Source organism: Talpa occidentalis, unplaced genomic scaffold (genome assembly GCF_014898055.3).
Source record: "Talpa occidentalis isolate TD23 unplaced genomic scaffold, MPIMG_talOcc4v2.1 talOcc4.889, whole genome shotgun sequence".
Classification (NCBI taxonomy): Eukaryota; Metazoa; Chordata; class Mammalia; order Eulipotyphla; family Talpidae; genus Talpa; species Talpa occidentalis.
This window is the reverse complement of record NW_023605293.1, coordinates 12544-25681: the sequence shown is the minus strand read 5'-3', so window position 1 is coordinate 25681 and position 13138 is coordinate 12544. Positions and strand designations below refer to the sequence as shown.

Genomic DNA, 13138 nt, shown 5'->3' with positions numbered 1-13138 from the left:
ACATAAAGTATTGACTTGCATACATTCCATCCTCCTGTCTCCCTTCTCATTTTCCTGTTTTACCTACTAAGCCTTTTTGTCCCATGTCGTCTAGCTCTTTTGTTTCACTGTATATGGAAAGCATATTAGGATAGCTGTTAACCATTCTATGACTTCTCATTATAGGGTCTCCCAATAATTTTGAGCTCTTTATATTGTAAATGGTATAAGCCATTTTACAGGTGACATCAGGATTCTATTCAGTAAATGAACATATGGAAGCACCAAAGCACTTTACAAATTGGGTTGAATGGCATACTCAAAACTTTTTAATTTGTAGTCCATTTTTATTTGATTGCATTGTGGGTCACAGTGATTACGCTCATGCTACGAGAATCCTAAGGCAAATAAATTCCAGCTTGAAAGAACTCTTGAGTTCTACCCTGCGGTGGCCCTCAATACAGAATATTGCCGATAACTGCTGTCGGTTTACTGTACAGGTGCTTAGATAACAGGTATTTCGTAGGCCTGATAGGAAGACTGATTGTATATAGAGACAGACCTAGTTATTTGGAAATGTGCTGACATCTTTCAGCCTGCTGTCGCATAACGGTATTGTTACCAGTAGTGTCTCACACTACTGGCACACACGGAGACGCGGTGACTTGAGGAAACAGAGCCAGGCTGGTGTTTTCATGGCGTATTTCTCAAAAGAGTGTATGCAGCTGTGTTATCATGTCGTTCCATCCGACTCGGAGTTGCTGGGTCTCTACTTGCCCATCAGTTGGAATATTTTCCTCCTGTAGCAGTACATGTTTTGGGGGCAATAGTATCTCTTCTGTCTTTGTGTAAACATCTGGGCTTGGGTGGTTTTGGAATGGGGATCTTCCCCATAAGAAATTTAGAGATCTTGACTTAAAAGCTTGAGAAATAGTTGAATATTATTCTTACACTGCCAACTTGGAACATGCCTAACCCTGGTGATACCTAGGAGTACCCTCTCATCCAAGGAGAAAAACCCTGAAAAAAAGGTGGTTCATTTGGAAGGCTTAGAGCCTAGCTGCCTCCCTCTGAGCAGCTCTCCTCAAGGTGGTCGAGGGAGCTGCCTGGGGATTTTTTTTTTTTTTTTTTAAGATTTATTTATTTAGGAACTCCCTGGTGGTGCAAGGGGTTAAGACACAACCTACAGGGCCTCCCGGTGGCACAGCGGTTGAGCACTGGGTTGCGAAGCTGCCCGCAGCCTCTGCGGCGCCGGTTCGATCCCCGGCTGCTCCCTGGCCACCGGAGGAGGGTCCCACATGGCGCGCAGACCTCTCCTGCCGCCCGCTGCTCCCCTCAGCAGTGTACTTCGGTCCTTCTGCCTGCTCTGCTCCCTGCTGTGGCTCCGGTGAATTCTCTCACCCTCCCGCGCTTCTGACTGTACCCAGTGCATGTACAAACAAACAATCAAACAAAAAAATAAAATAAAAAAGACATGCCTCTATTAAAAAAAATTTTTTTTATTAAAAAAAAAAAGACAACCTACAAAGCTATCCGCAGCCTCTACAGGACAAGTTCGATCCCCTAGCCGGCCAGGGAGCTACCCACATGGCACAGCAGACCTCTCTGACTCACCCGCTGCTCCCCTCAGCAGTGTACTTTGGTTGTTCTGCCTGTTCTGTTCCCAACTCTATCTCTGGTGAATCCTCTCACCCCCTGCACCTCTGGCCTATACCCCAGCTCTTGTATGCATAAATAAATACATCTTTTTTTTAAGATTTTTTTTTTTTTTAAAGATATATTTATCACCAGAGACAAAATGGGGATCAGAACAGGCGTACTGACCGAAGTACACTGCTAAGGGGAGCAGCAGGCGAGACAGGAGAGGTCTACTGCGCCATGTGGGAGCTCCCTGGCCAGCAGGGATTGAACTCGTGCTGCAGAGGCTGTGGATAACTTCACAATGCTGGGCTTAACAACCCTTGCACCACCAGGGAGGCCCTACCTGGGAATTTTAATTTGACAGTATTAACAGAGCCTAAGGGAGTCATCTAAGATTGATTCTGGGATCATGTCCCAGAAATAGGCCTACCAAAAATGGAAGTACCATTCTGATGTGAGACAAGCTCAGCACCCCAGAGTCATTTATCAGGAGAAAGTCTGAGTTCTACCCTGCGGTACCTATACCTATGAGGTCTGGAAAGCCAGGGTTCAGAAGAGAAGGAATAAACTCTACCATTCTGAGATTAGGTTTGTTAAAAGGATTGGGCATCAACATACCATAGATACACATACCAAGCTGATTATATGTGTATGTGATAGAAGTACAGTGGTCCTTGTGGAGGTTGTGAGTGATGCATCTAGGGGCAGAGATTAAAGGTGGAAGAAAGGACTAGCCACCCATCAACTGTAAGGAAGGAATGATATTTAGAAACTAAAATTTGGTTTGTGAAGGTGCTAAGAAGGGTATTCCTAGCATTGAAGGGAGAGCTCTCTGAGACCCAAAAGACCACTTAGCAGAGGATGTTAAAAATCTACTCTGGTTCTAAGAAGGTGATATGGCTAACTGCAGTGCTGGACAATGTGGAATGAGACCTATATCCAGAGTCCAGGCAATAGTTTGCCCTCTGACCACAGGAGGGTGACCTGGTTCCCAGGTGTGAACAGAGAGTACTCTCCTACTTAAGTAGATATATTCATTCAGACATTTTTTAAACAGTAAAGATAAAGTCAGAAGCCTTTCCCGTCAGCTCGGATTTTGCCTAAAACCCAGCATGGTGTTCCTTACCTACCAAACCAAATGCAGTGTTGTCTCCATGTTTTCCACAAAGGAGCAGACTGATGAGATAAACTAAGGAAATGTTTGTGTGGAAATGTATTACAAAATGTTACTCAATCTTGTTTTTCCATGTCTTTCCTATATGCCTTGGTGGAATGTTATTTACAATTTGATTTCTCCTCTTGTTCATCCACTTTCTTTCCTATAAAATTTTTTATAATTAAAAACTTAATAGCTACAAAGTTATTTTTTATTTCATATTTTGAACTAGGTATCTATTTATTAAATATGAAGATTGAGAAACAATTTAAATTGTTTTTAAGTATACCTTCCAACTTCAGATTTGATTCTTACAAAAGTGTTTTACTATTTTAGACAGTTTTCCATTCAAATGTATCACGGTAAATCATAATACTGAAAGTGGGCTACCTCTTTGGAAAGTGGGTAGTAGAATTAATCTTGCACTCTCTTGTGTTTTTCCCATCACAGGTGGAGTTGGCTTTGTGGGACACAGCTGGGCAGGAAGATTATGATCGCTTGAGGCCCCTCTCCTACCCAGACACTGATGTTATACTGATGTGTTTCTCTATTGACAGCCCTGATAGTTTAGGTGAGTGACGCTGTATGTAGAGTGATGATTTCACTGCTCTGTGCCTAACTCACACCTGGTTTCTCACCTTCTGGGCATCAGGTGGCAAAAGAGTAGACATTAGTTTCAAAGAAGGAATCCTCAATGGCCGAAGTCACACAGCCCTGGGACTATAGAACCTGGGTTTTGGGTCCCTTTTCTTTCTTTTCTTCTTTTTTTTTTTAAAGATTTATTTATTCATTTATACAAGAACCGGGGAATAGGCCAGATGCGCAGGAGGGTGAGAGGATTCACCAGAGACAAAGCAGGGTATAGAATAGGCAAACTGATGAAATACACAGCAGGGAGGCCTGCCAAGGGCCTTTTAAAAGTTTTTATTGGGGGGTCTCCCTGGTGGCCCAGGAGTTAAAGACAGCGCTATCAAGTTATCGCCAGCCACTGCATATGAGTTTGATGCCCTGCCAGGGAGCTGACCCACATAGCGCAGCAGACCTCCTGTCTAGCCCACTGTTCCCCTCAACAATGTATTGCAGTAGGGCTTCCCGGTGGCGCAGTGGTTGAGCGCTGGGTTGCGAAGCTGCCGGCGACCTCGCAGTAGATCTGCCTGTTCTGCTCCCCACTCTGTCTCTGAGTCCGCTCACCCCTTACTCCTCTACCCTGGACCCCAGTTCCTATATGCATAAATAAATACTTTTTAAAAAAAATTTTATCTTGGCTAGGGAGTAGGGTGGGAATCCCAGTAGTAGTTTTACTCCAATACAATGTGCTATGGGAACTCAAAAGTCTGTATTAAGAATGAAAATGAAGCACCTCCCTGGTGGTGCAAGGGGTTAAGACGCAACCTATGAAGCTTTCCGCAGCCACTGCAGCACAAGTTCAATCCTCGGCCAGGGAGCTACCCACATGGCGCAGCAGACCTTTCCTGCTGCACCTGCTGCTCCCCTCAGGAGTGTATTTCAGTCAATCTGCCTGTTCTGTTCCCTACTCTGTCTCTGGTGGATCCTCTTACCCCCACATCTCTGGCCTGTACCCCAGCTCTTGTATGCATAAATAAATAAATCTTTTAAAAAAAGGAACTTCTGTAAAAGACCAAATAATATTTTAGATTGTGTTGTCTATGTTCTCTGTTACCATTGCAGCATGAAACAGCCATAGAAAATAAATGAAGGAGCTTCACTGTGTTCCAGTTAAACTTATAAAAATAAACTCCAGACAAGATTTTATTTGCTAACCCAATCTAGATTATGTATTCCTTTTCTGTGGCTTTCTGCAATTTCCAAAGGCCCTCCCAAAAAGCTCTGTAAACCCATGTAAAATGACATACCCTAATGTGATCAGACTACTTTAGGGGTATAGAAATTACAGGTAATTGCCATCATTGAATTAAAAGTAAGAAATTAAAGTTTTAAAATTTTTTATGATATTATAAACCAATGATAAATCAGTAAAATTTAATTTAAAACAATAAAGTCATGGGCCTCCCCCGTGGCTCAGTGGGTTGAGCGCAGCGCTGTGAAGCAGTCTGCAGCCTCTGCAGTGGGGGTTTGATTCCTGGCCAGCCAGGGAGATACCCACATGGCCCTGCAGACCTTTCCTGTGTTGCCCACTGCTCCCCTCAGCAGTGCCTTCGGTCCCTCTGCCTGTTCTGCTCCCTGCTCTGTCTCTGGTGAATCCTCTTACCCTCCTGCACCTCTGGCCTTGTATCCCAGCTCTTGTATAAATAAATGTTAAAAAAAAAATAAGTCATTCATGAAAAGTAAAGCCAAGACAGAGACAATTCACTGCAGTTTATATATCCTAAAGCAGGGGAGTAGGGAAGATTGTTACAGTAATAATTATTGAGCACCTACTTAAGGAACTTTTATTCTAGATGAAGGGAGGCAGCAGAGTAAAAGCATTAACCACTCCCCTTCCTCCCTGCACACAAGTATCAGTAATTCCAATAATAGTAAATATTACAAATAACCTTTGTAGAGGTAGGTATGGAATAAGCCATATTAGCGGACTCCTTTTAGAGGATGACCATAGGATGGTGTGAGCTTCACTGAAAATGGTGATTTCTGAATAGGTACCTGAAGGAGATAAACAAGGACATCACAATATGCAATAAAATAACCTTTTTGGTGCCAAGTACAAGGTCACTGAGGCAGAGAAAAGAAGGAATGCAGGGCCTCCCCTGGTGGTGCAGCGGTTGAGTGCTGGGCTGTGAGGCTGCCTGCAGCCTCTGCAGTGCCGGTGCAATCCCTGGCCACCAGCGAGGGTCGCACATGGCACGACAGACCTCTCCTGCCGCGCCCGCTGCTCCCTTCAGAAGTGTATTCCGCCAGTCTGCCTGTTTTGTTCCTTGCTCTGTCTCCGGTGAATCCTCTCACCCTCCTACGCTGCTGGCTATACCCAGTGCTTGTATAAATAAATAAATAAATCTTTTTTAAAAAAAAAGGGAATGCTGTGTAGCCATAGCAGAGGGAGTGGGAATAGGAGTTGGAGAGCCATGTGGATAGTAGTATGGCACTCTCCTTTCATTGTGAGGTGGCAGGTTCAAACAAGGGAACAATGTGACCTTGCTTATATATATATTTTTAAAAGATTTATTTATTTATACAAGCACTGGGTACAGTCAGAAGCACGGGAGGGTGAGAGAATTCACCAGAGCCAGAGCAGGGAGCAGAGCAGGCAGAAGGACCAAAGTACACTGCTGAGGGGAGCAGTGGGTGGCAGGAGAGGTCTGCGCGCCTTGTGGGACCCTCACCTGGTGGCTGGGGATCGAACCAGCGCTGCAGAGGCTGGGGGCAGCTTACAACCCAACGCTCAATCGCTGTGCCACCGAAGAGGCCCTTGCTTATCTTTTAAAGTGAATGCTGTCACAGCTGAACTGAAAACTAATAACCACAGGGTGCAGAGATTAGGGCATGTTTCGGCATTATTTGGCTTTTCTGTTAAATACGCTGGCCCTTTTTTTTTTATTTGAAGATTGAGACATTACACTTCTTTGGGAACCCTTTTGTTCCAGAATTGGGCTTTGTGTTTCAAGTTGTCATGCTAGTGATCTAAGGAAGTCTGTAGCTGCTAAAATCATCTCTATACTGATGGGCCCAATATGGTGGATGTGAGAGGTTGAACTGGGGCTGTTCATCCATCATGATGTACTTACACGACCTTTCTAGATGAATGCAGTATTGGCAAGAAGCTACAATTGGTTATCACTCTCAAAAGTCACACGTGAGTGCCTCCCCTGGTGGTGCAGCGGTTGAGCGCTGGGCTGCGAGGCTGCCCGCAGCCTCTGCAATGCGGTTCATTCCCCAGCTGCCGGCGAGGGTCCCACAAAAAAAAAGTCACACGTGAGCCATGGAAATACCACTTAGTGGTGGCCATGCTGAGGGCTTGTGAACAAAGTGGAGGGAGAACATGCAGATCCCGGGTCAGCTGTGCTCCAGCACGGGGGCTCCTGTGAGCTCTAGTCAGAATCATCTGCTGACAATGACAGGGATGGTCCATGGGCAGCCTCTGTCATGGGGCAGGTGACACCATTACAGAACCACCATGTGTTCAGAATCATTTGTTCCTCCAAGCCTTTCTTTGGGCCCTGCCTCTAGAGTTTCTGAACTCTTTGGTGGGGCTGAGAAAAGCTGCCGATTCTGTGCTTCAGGGTAGGGGCTTAGGTTTTGCTTTTTTGTAGTTTGAAACCAGTGAAATTTCGGGCCTCCCCGGTGGCACAGCGGTTGAGCGCTGGGTTGCAAAGCTGCCCGCAGCCTCTGCGGCGCCGGTTCGATCCCCGGCTTCTCCCCGGCCACCGGAGGAGGGTCCCACATGGCGCGCAGACCTCTCCTGCCGCCCGCTGCTCCCCTCAGCAGTGTACTTCGGTCCTTCTGCCTGCTCTGCTCCCCTCTCTGGCTCTGGTGAATTCTCTCACCCTCCGCGCTTCTGACTGTACCCAGTGCATGTATAAACAAAACAAACAAACAAACAAAATAAAACATGCCTCTATTAAAAAAAAAAAAGAAATATGAAACCAGTGAAATTTCATTAAATGTCCAGCATACTTGTAGTTTATTTGCAGTTTAACTAGGGTCTTGGAATTCAAGAGAAAATTGTATGTATCCCCAATTATGTACATTTTGCTTCTTTCAGAAAACATCCCAGAAAAATGGACTCCAGAAGTCAAGCATTTCTGTCCCAACGTGCCCATCATCCTGGTTGGGAACAAGAAGGATCTTCGGAATGATGAGCACACAAGGCGGGAGCTGGCCAAAATGAAGCAGGCATGGTCTGGGGCAGGGCTGTCCTCCTGTAGCATTCTTCCAACAGTCCACAGTTGGAGGTTCAGGGAACCCAGTAGAAACCCTCACATGCCAGGCTATTTTTGCATCCTAGAAGTTTCTTCTCATCTGGCCCTCATTGTCTGGGGCCAGCACGCAGGGGTCCCTAAGACTCCCATGTCATATGAGAGAGAACCTCCTGTGAAGTAGAGCTGTGACCTTAAGCACTGCCTGCCTGAGAAAGGATCATCACAACAGTAGTCAGTGCCCCAGTTGGAGGAACTTTGTCAGACTCCGATTTCTCTTTGTAGTTATACCTTGGTATAAGTGAGGCCACAGATAAATAAATGGGTGACAACTGAAGGATCAGGAAATCTGAGGGAAAGGAGTTCAGACAGAGCCCAGATACTTTATAAAGGTGGCGTCTTGGCTTCTGAGAAGTCCCCTAACCCTGAGACGGCTGTCACTGCAGGAGAAGTGCCTTGAGAGAGAGACAGCCTAGCTTCTCCCATTGGGGTTTCTCTTTCAGGGTCAGGGACTCCAGTCCTCTCTGCGCTAACCACAGGAAGACCCATAGCTTACTCTGGATTGACAGCTTGAGTAATTTTGCCCTTGATTCCTCCTCAGTCTTCCAGCAATCCTCTGACTTCTTCCTTTTTTCTCTCTACTTCCCAGAGAAGAACACATTTGAGAGAGAGATTATATTTGGGGTTGGGGGTCACTTCATGGGACAGAACTCAAATTGAGGACTTGCCAACTTTTCAAATAAGTCTTTCAGCGGAATTTGAATATACTGTGCCTATTTACTCTGTATGAAACACTATTAACTGAAAGCACTCTTCTCTCTTGTCAGGAGCCAGTAAAACCTGAAGAAGGCAGAGATATGGCAAACAGGATTGGCGCTTTTGGGTACATGGAATGTTCAGCAAGACCAAAGATGGAGTGAGAGAGGTTTTTGAAATGGCCACGAGAGCTGCGCTGCAAGCCAGACGTGGGAAGAAAAAATCTGGGTGCCTTGTCTTGTGAAACCCTGCTGCAAGCACAGCCCTCATGCGGTTAATTTTGAAGTGCTGTTTATTAATCTTAGTGTATGATTACTGGCCTTTTTTCATTTATCTATAATTTACCTAAGATTACAAATCAAAGTCATCTTGCTACCAGTATTTAGAAGCCAAACTATGATTAATGATGTTCAACCTGCCTGACCTACCAGGGTCCTTCTGACACTTCTCTAACAGCCCTCTGCACTCCCACCTGATACAACCGGCGCTAATTCAAGGAATTTCTTAACTTTTTGCTTCTTTCTAGAAAGAGAAACAAAGTTAGTAACTTTTGTGAATTAGGCTGTAACTACTTTATAACTAACATGTCCTGCCTATCATCTGTCAGCTGCAAGGTATGGTGAGTCACCACTTCAGGGCTTTATTCCGTAACAGATTTCATTAGCATAGCTCTGGGGTTGGTATTCAGTTTTTTCAAATGTGCTGGACCAGAAAGACCCAAGTCCATGCAGCTGTGGCAAAGTTACAGTTCTGTGGTTTCATGTTAGTTACCTTATAGTTACTGTGTAATTAGTGCCACTTAATGTATGTTACCAAAAATAAATATATCTACTCCAGATTAGATGTAGTATTTTTTGTATAATTGGATTTGCTAATACCAATGTTTGTCATCTTCACAGAAAGTGTATTGGTTTTTTTAAAAAAAAAAAAAGTGTATTTGAAAATAAAGTCAGATGAAAAATTCCTTTTTAAAATTCCCGTTTTGTCAGTTTCTCTCATGAAAGATAATGGTCATATCACCCGTTTTGGCCTCACATAATCCCAGCACTCCCTCCCCAGAGCTGGGCTAAGAATGTGGCATAACCTATCTCACCTGGACTGCAAGATCGGGCTCTAGGTCACCGTGATCTCTTCACTGTATCCAGGTTCCCTCCCAGAGGCGCCACCAGTTCTTGGGTGGTACTCAGTTTCTCCTTTCTTCCAGCTGACTGAACTTTATTTCTGTACCAGTTAATTTTTCCAACTAAACAATAAAGGCTTTTTTCTAAACTTCCTGCATCCTGGTGTTTGTGTTACTCTCTCCAGGGCTGGGAGTGGAGGTGGGGGGCGGGCCCTGATGGACTCAGCCTAGTTCACCTTGGAGGGTTCAAGGTACCAGCTTACCCTACCACCCCCACCCCAGTCTGGGCTTCCTCTTAGTGTAAATGATTATCTTGCATCACTTTCAAGTTCAGAATGGTGGTGAGATAGGGAATGTAGCCTGTTGGGGATACACATGGGGCAATCCAAAGTGCTTGCTTTATCTCAGGAGAGTGCCATTTTTGTTCCTATTTTAAGTGTCTTTTACTTCCATATCTGATCTCTAAAGTTGACCGGGGATTGAGGATGGCCTGAAATTAGCTGGGTCCTCTGAGAGGCCCTGCATGCAGTTGGCCTTTACTCTGGGAAGTCTGAAGCAGACCCTGAGGAGCTCCTCAAAAAAGCCTGTGTGCAGCACTGGGGTGTAAAAGGAGGGAGACTGGTGGTCTTGGACATGAACATGCCCCAGGCAGTCCTAGAATGCAGGAAAATGAGTTAGAGCCCATTTTAGGAGCCTGAGGCTGGCTGTCTCCGCCATTGCCTAACTCCTACAGCCACAGCCTCGTAAGAGACAGAATTTGTCTTGCAGTTGCCACCAACTGCAACCGCCACAGCACACTAACTTGCTGTATACACCTTGCGACAACAGGGCATATGCTGTAAGATTACTAACATGGCATAAGCTGGGAGTGCTGTGTGGCCCGGGGCAGTGCCTACTGCTGTTGCTGGTCAGTCCCGAGCTGGGACCCAAACCCTAACTGAAGAACCTTTGAGAAAACACCGAGGCCTCTTGGGCCCCGGCCCTGGGCGTGGTGACTCAAGCGGTCGCCAGAAGGCCGCCCTTCCTGGGCAGGAGCAGACGTGCCCGCGGCTCCGCTCATTCAGGGCGGTGCCTGCATCCGGCGCGACCGCAGCCCCCTCCTAGCCGGACATCAGCCGAGGGAAGGCGGAGGCCGGATGAGGCGGGACCACAGAGGGTGGAGCGCCCGGAAAAGTGCCTGGGCCATGTGACCCCCCGCCGCCGGCCTGTTAAAAGCAGGCGCCGCCGGGCCCAGTTGCTTAGTTCGATTCTCGCGTTCTCGCCTGGCGCCATGTCTGCTGCTCAGGTCACCCGGGCCGCTTCTGCGGCCCAGCGCTCCGTGTACTCCTTCTCTGCGCGCCCGCTGGCCGGCGGGGAGCCTATGAGCCTGGGCTCCCTGCAGGGCAAGGTGCTGCTGATTGAGAATGTGGCGTCGCTCTGAGGCACAACGGTCCGGGACTACACCCAGATGAACGAGCTGCAGCAGCGCTTGGGGCCCCAGGGCCTGGTCGTGCTCGGTTTCCCGTGCAACCAGTTCGGACATCAGGTGCGCCTGGCGCGGTGGAGAGGGGTGGGTGTGCCCCACGGGAGGGAGCGCAGGCGCGGCGGCCGCTGGGCTCGGGGAGGCTGGCCACCCATTGCTTCCCTCCGTCGCCCCGGCTGAGATTCATTCAGCTCCACCCCGGAGTACGCGAGAAGGGCAAGGGCTCGCTGACTTATAGTTGTTTGCGGCCAGAAAGGTTTCCCTTCCCCTCGCGGCTCCGGGTTTCAGCCCCATTTACCCCCGCCGCAGGAAAATACCAAGAATGAAGAGATCCTGAATTCTCTCAAGTACGTCCGACCCGGCGGCGGATTCGAGCCCAACTTCATGCTTTTCGAGAAGTGCGAGGTGAATGGCGCGCAGGCACATCCGCTCTTTGCATTTCTGCGGGAGGCTCTCCCGGCGCCCAGTGACGACCCCAGTCGCTCATGACCGACCCCAAGTTCATCATCTGGTCTCCGGTGTGCCGCAACGACGTATCCTGGAACTTTGAGAAGTTCCTGGTGGGCCGGGACGGTGTGCCTGTGCGCAGGTACAGCCGTCTCTTTCCCACCATCGACATCGAGTCCGACATCCAAGCCCTGTTGTCCCAGGGGTCCGGCAGTGCTTAGGGCGCCCTTCCATCCCTGCTGTTTCTGGCAGTCACAGTGCTGTCCTCGGGGATTTTATCCATGACGGTGTTTTCTCTAAACCTGTATGGAGAAACACCTGATATCCGGGAAAATCCCCTGAGGTGGGTGCTAACCTTGTCCAGAACAACGCTCCTCACTAATAAAGTGCCAAGTGCAACAGAACTTTGTGCATGTCCTTTGTGAGTGCCAACTGGGGACATTTCCTGTATATTTTCACTGACGTAGTGCTGGGGCTTAAGCCTCCTCCTAGCCACATGATAGGAAGCCTGGCTCCTGTTCCATTGTTTCGCCCTCTGCCAGGACATGCACTGGGGCCACTCCAATGCCGTTAGGAAAGTCCTTTTTAATTTTCTTTTAATTTTTGTGTAGAAGAACTGGGATGTAGGCTAGAGGTGCGGGAGAGGGTGTGTGTGTGTGTGTGTGTGTGTGTGTGTGTGTGTGTGTAAGGATTCACCAGAGACAGAATGGGAAGCAGAACAGGTGGATCTACTGAAATACACTGCTGTGGGGAACAGTGGGTGAGATGAGAGGGCTGCTGCGCCATATGCGGGTCACCTCCCTGGCTGGGGCTGGTGATAGCACTCAGGTGGTAGCAGTGATAGTGCTAAGACTGAACCCTGAGGTCACGCAGGAGGCCCAGGAAAGCCCTTATTCCAAAAATAGGAAGACAAGTCAAAGACTGATTGCCTAACCCCCATGGTAAGCCTCTCCTTCCTGAGTGTTTGCTGGAAATGCCTTTCACAAAAAGTAACACCCTGGGTTCTTACATTCAGAGAGGCCCACACAACCCATTTTAGGCAGTTTGAAGCTCTTGCAATATTATAAATTCTTTTCCCATTACTATGCTAAATCTTTTGAGTATCCGTGCTCAGTGTTGACATTTGCTCTGAAGCTGCCATTACTAGTTGATACTGCAGGAGGAAGCTAGGAAATGGGCATAGACAGTCAGGAACAGGGTGCCCTAAGCCCCTAAGTCTTTTACAGCCTGATTGAGAAACAACTGCACACCAGGAGGGTGCCCCCACTTCCAATTCAATTAAAATGGAATGTTCAGGGCCTCCCCGGTGGCGCAGTGGCGCAGCAGTTGAGCACTGGGTTGCAAAGCTGCCCGCAGCCTCTGCAGCAACGGTTCGATCCCAGGCTGCTCCCCGGCCACTGGAGGAGGGTCCCACATGGCGCAGACCTCTCCTGCCGCCCATTGCTCCCCTCAGCAGTGTACTTGGTCCTTCTGCCTGCTCTGCTCCTTGCTCTGGCTCTGGTGAATTCTCTCACCTCCCGCACTTCTGACTGTACCCAGTGCTTGTATAAATAAATAAATGAATCAATCAATCAATCTATCAATCTTTAAAAAAAAAAAAAAGGAATGTTCAGAATACCAACATAATAGCACAACAGCAACGGACTAAAGCTGGCTGGACCAAAGCTGGTTTCAGAGAAGAAGGCTGGGTAACGGAAAACTCAGTGTGCCTCAGTAGCCTAGGAGACCCCCTCGGGCCCAGCCAA

The 13138-nt window shown here is 47.6% G+C and overlaps 2 pseudogenes; both read left to right on the top strand.

Annotated features, from left to right (window-relative positions):
* Window positions 1-3194: 3194 nt before the first annotated feature.
* On the top strand, window positions 3195-9637 carry LOC119235070 (transforming protein RhoA-like; annotated as a pseudogene).
* A 1038-nt stretch (window positions 9638-10675) lies between these two features.
* Window positions 10676-11674, top strand: LOC119235069 (glutathione peroxidase 1-like; annotated as a pseudogene).
* Window positions 11675-13138: the final 1464 nt, after the last annotated feature.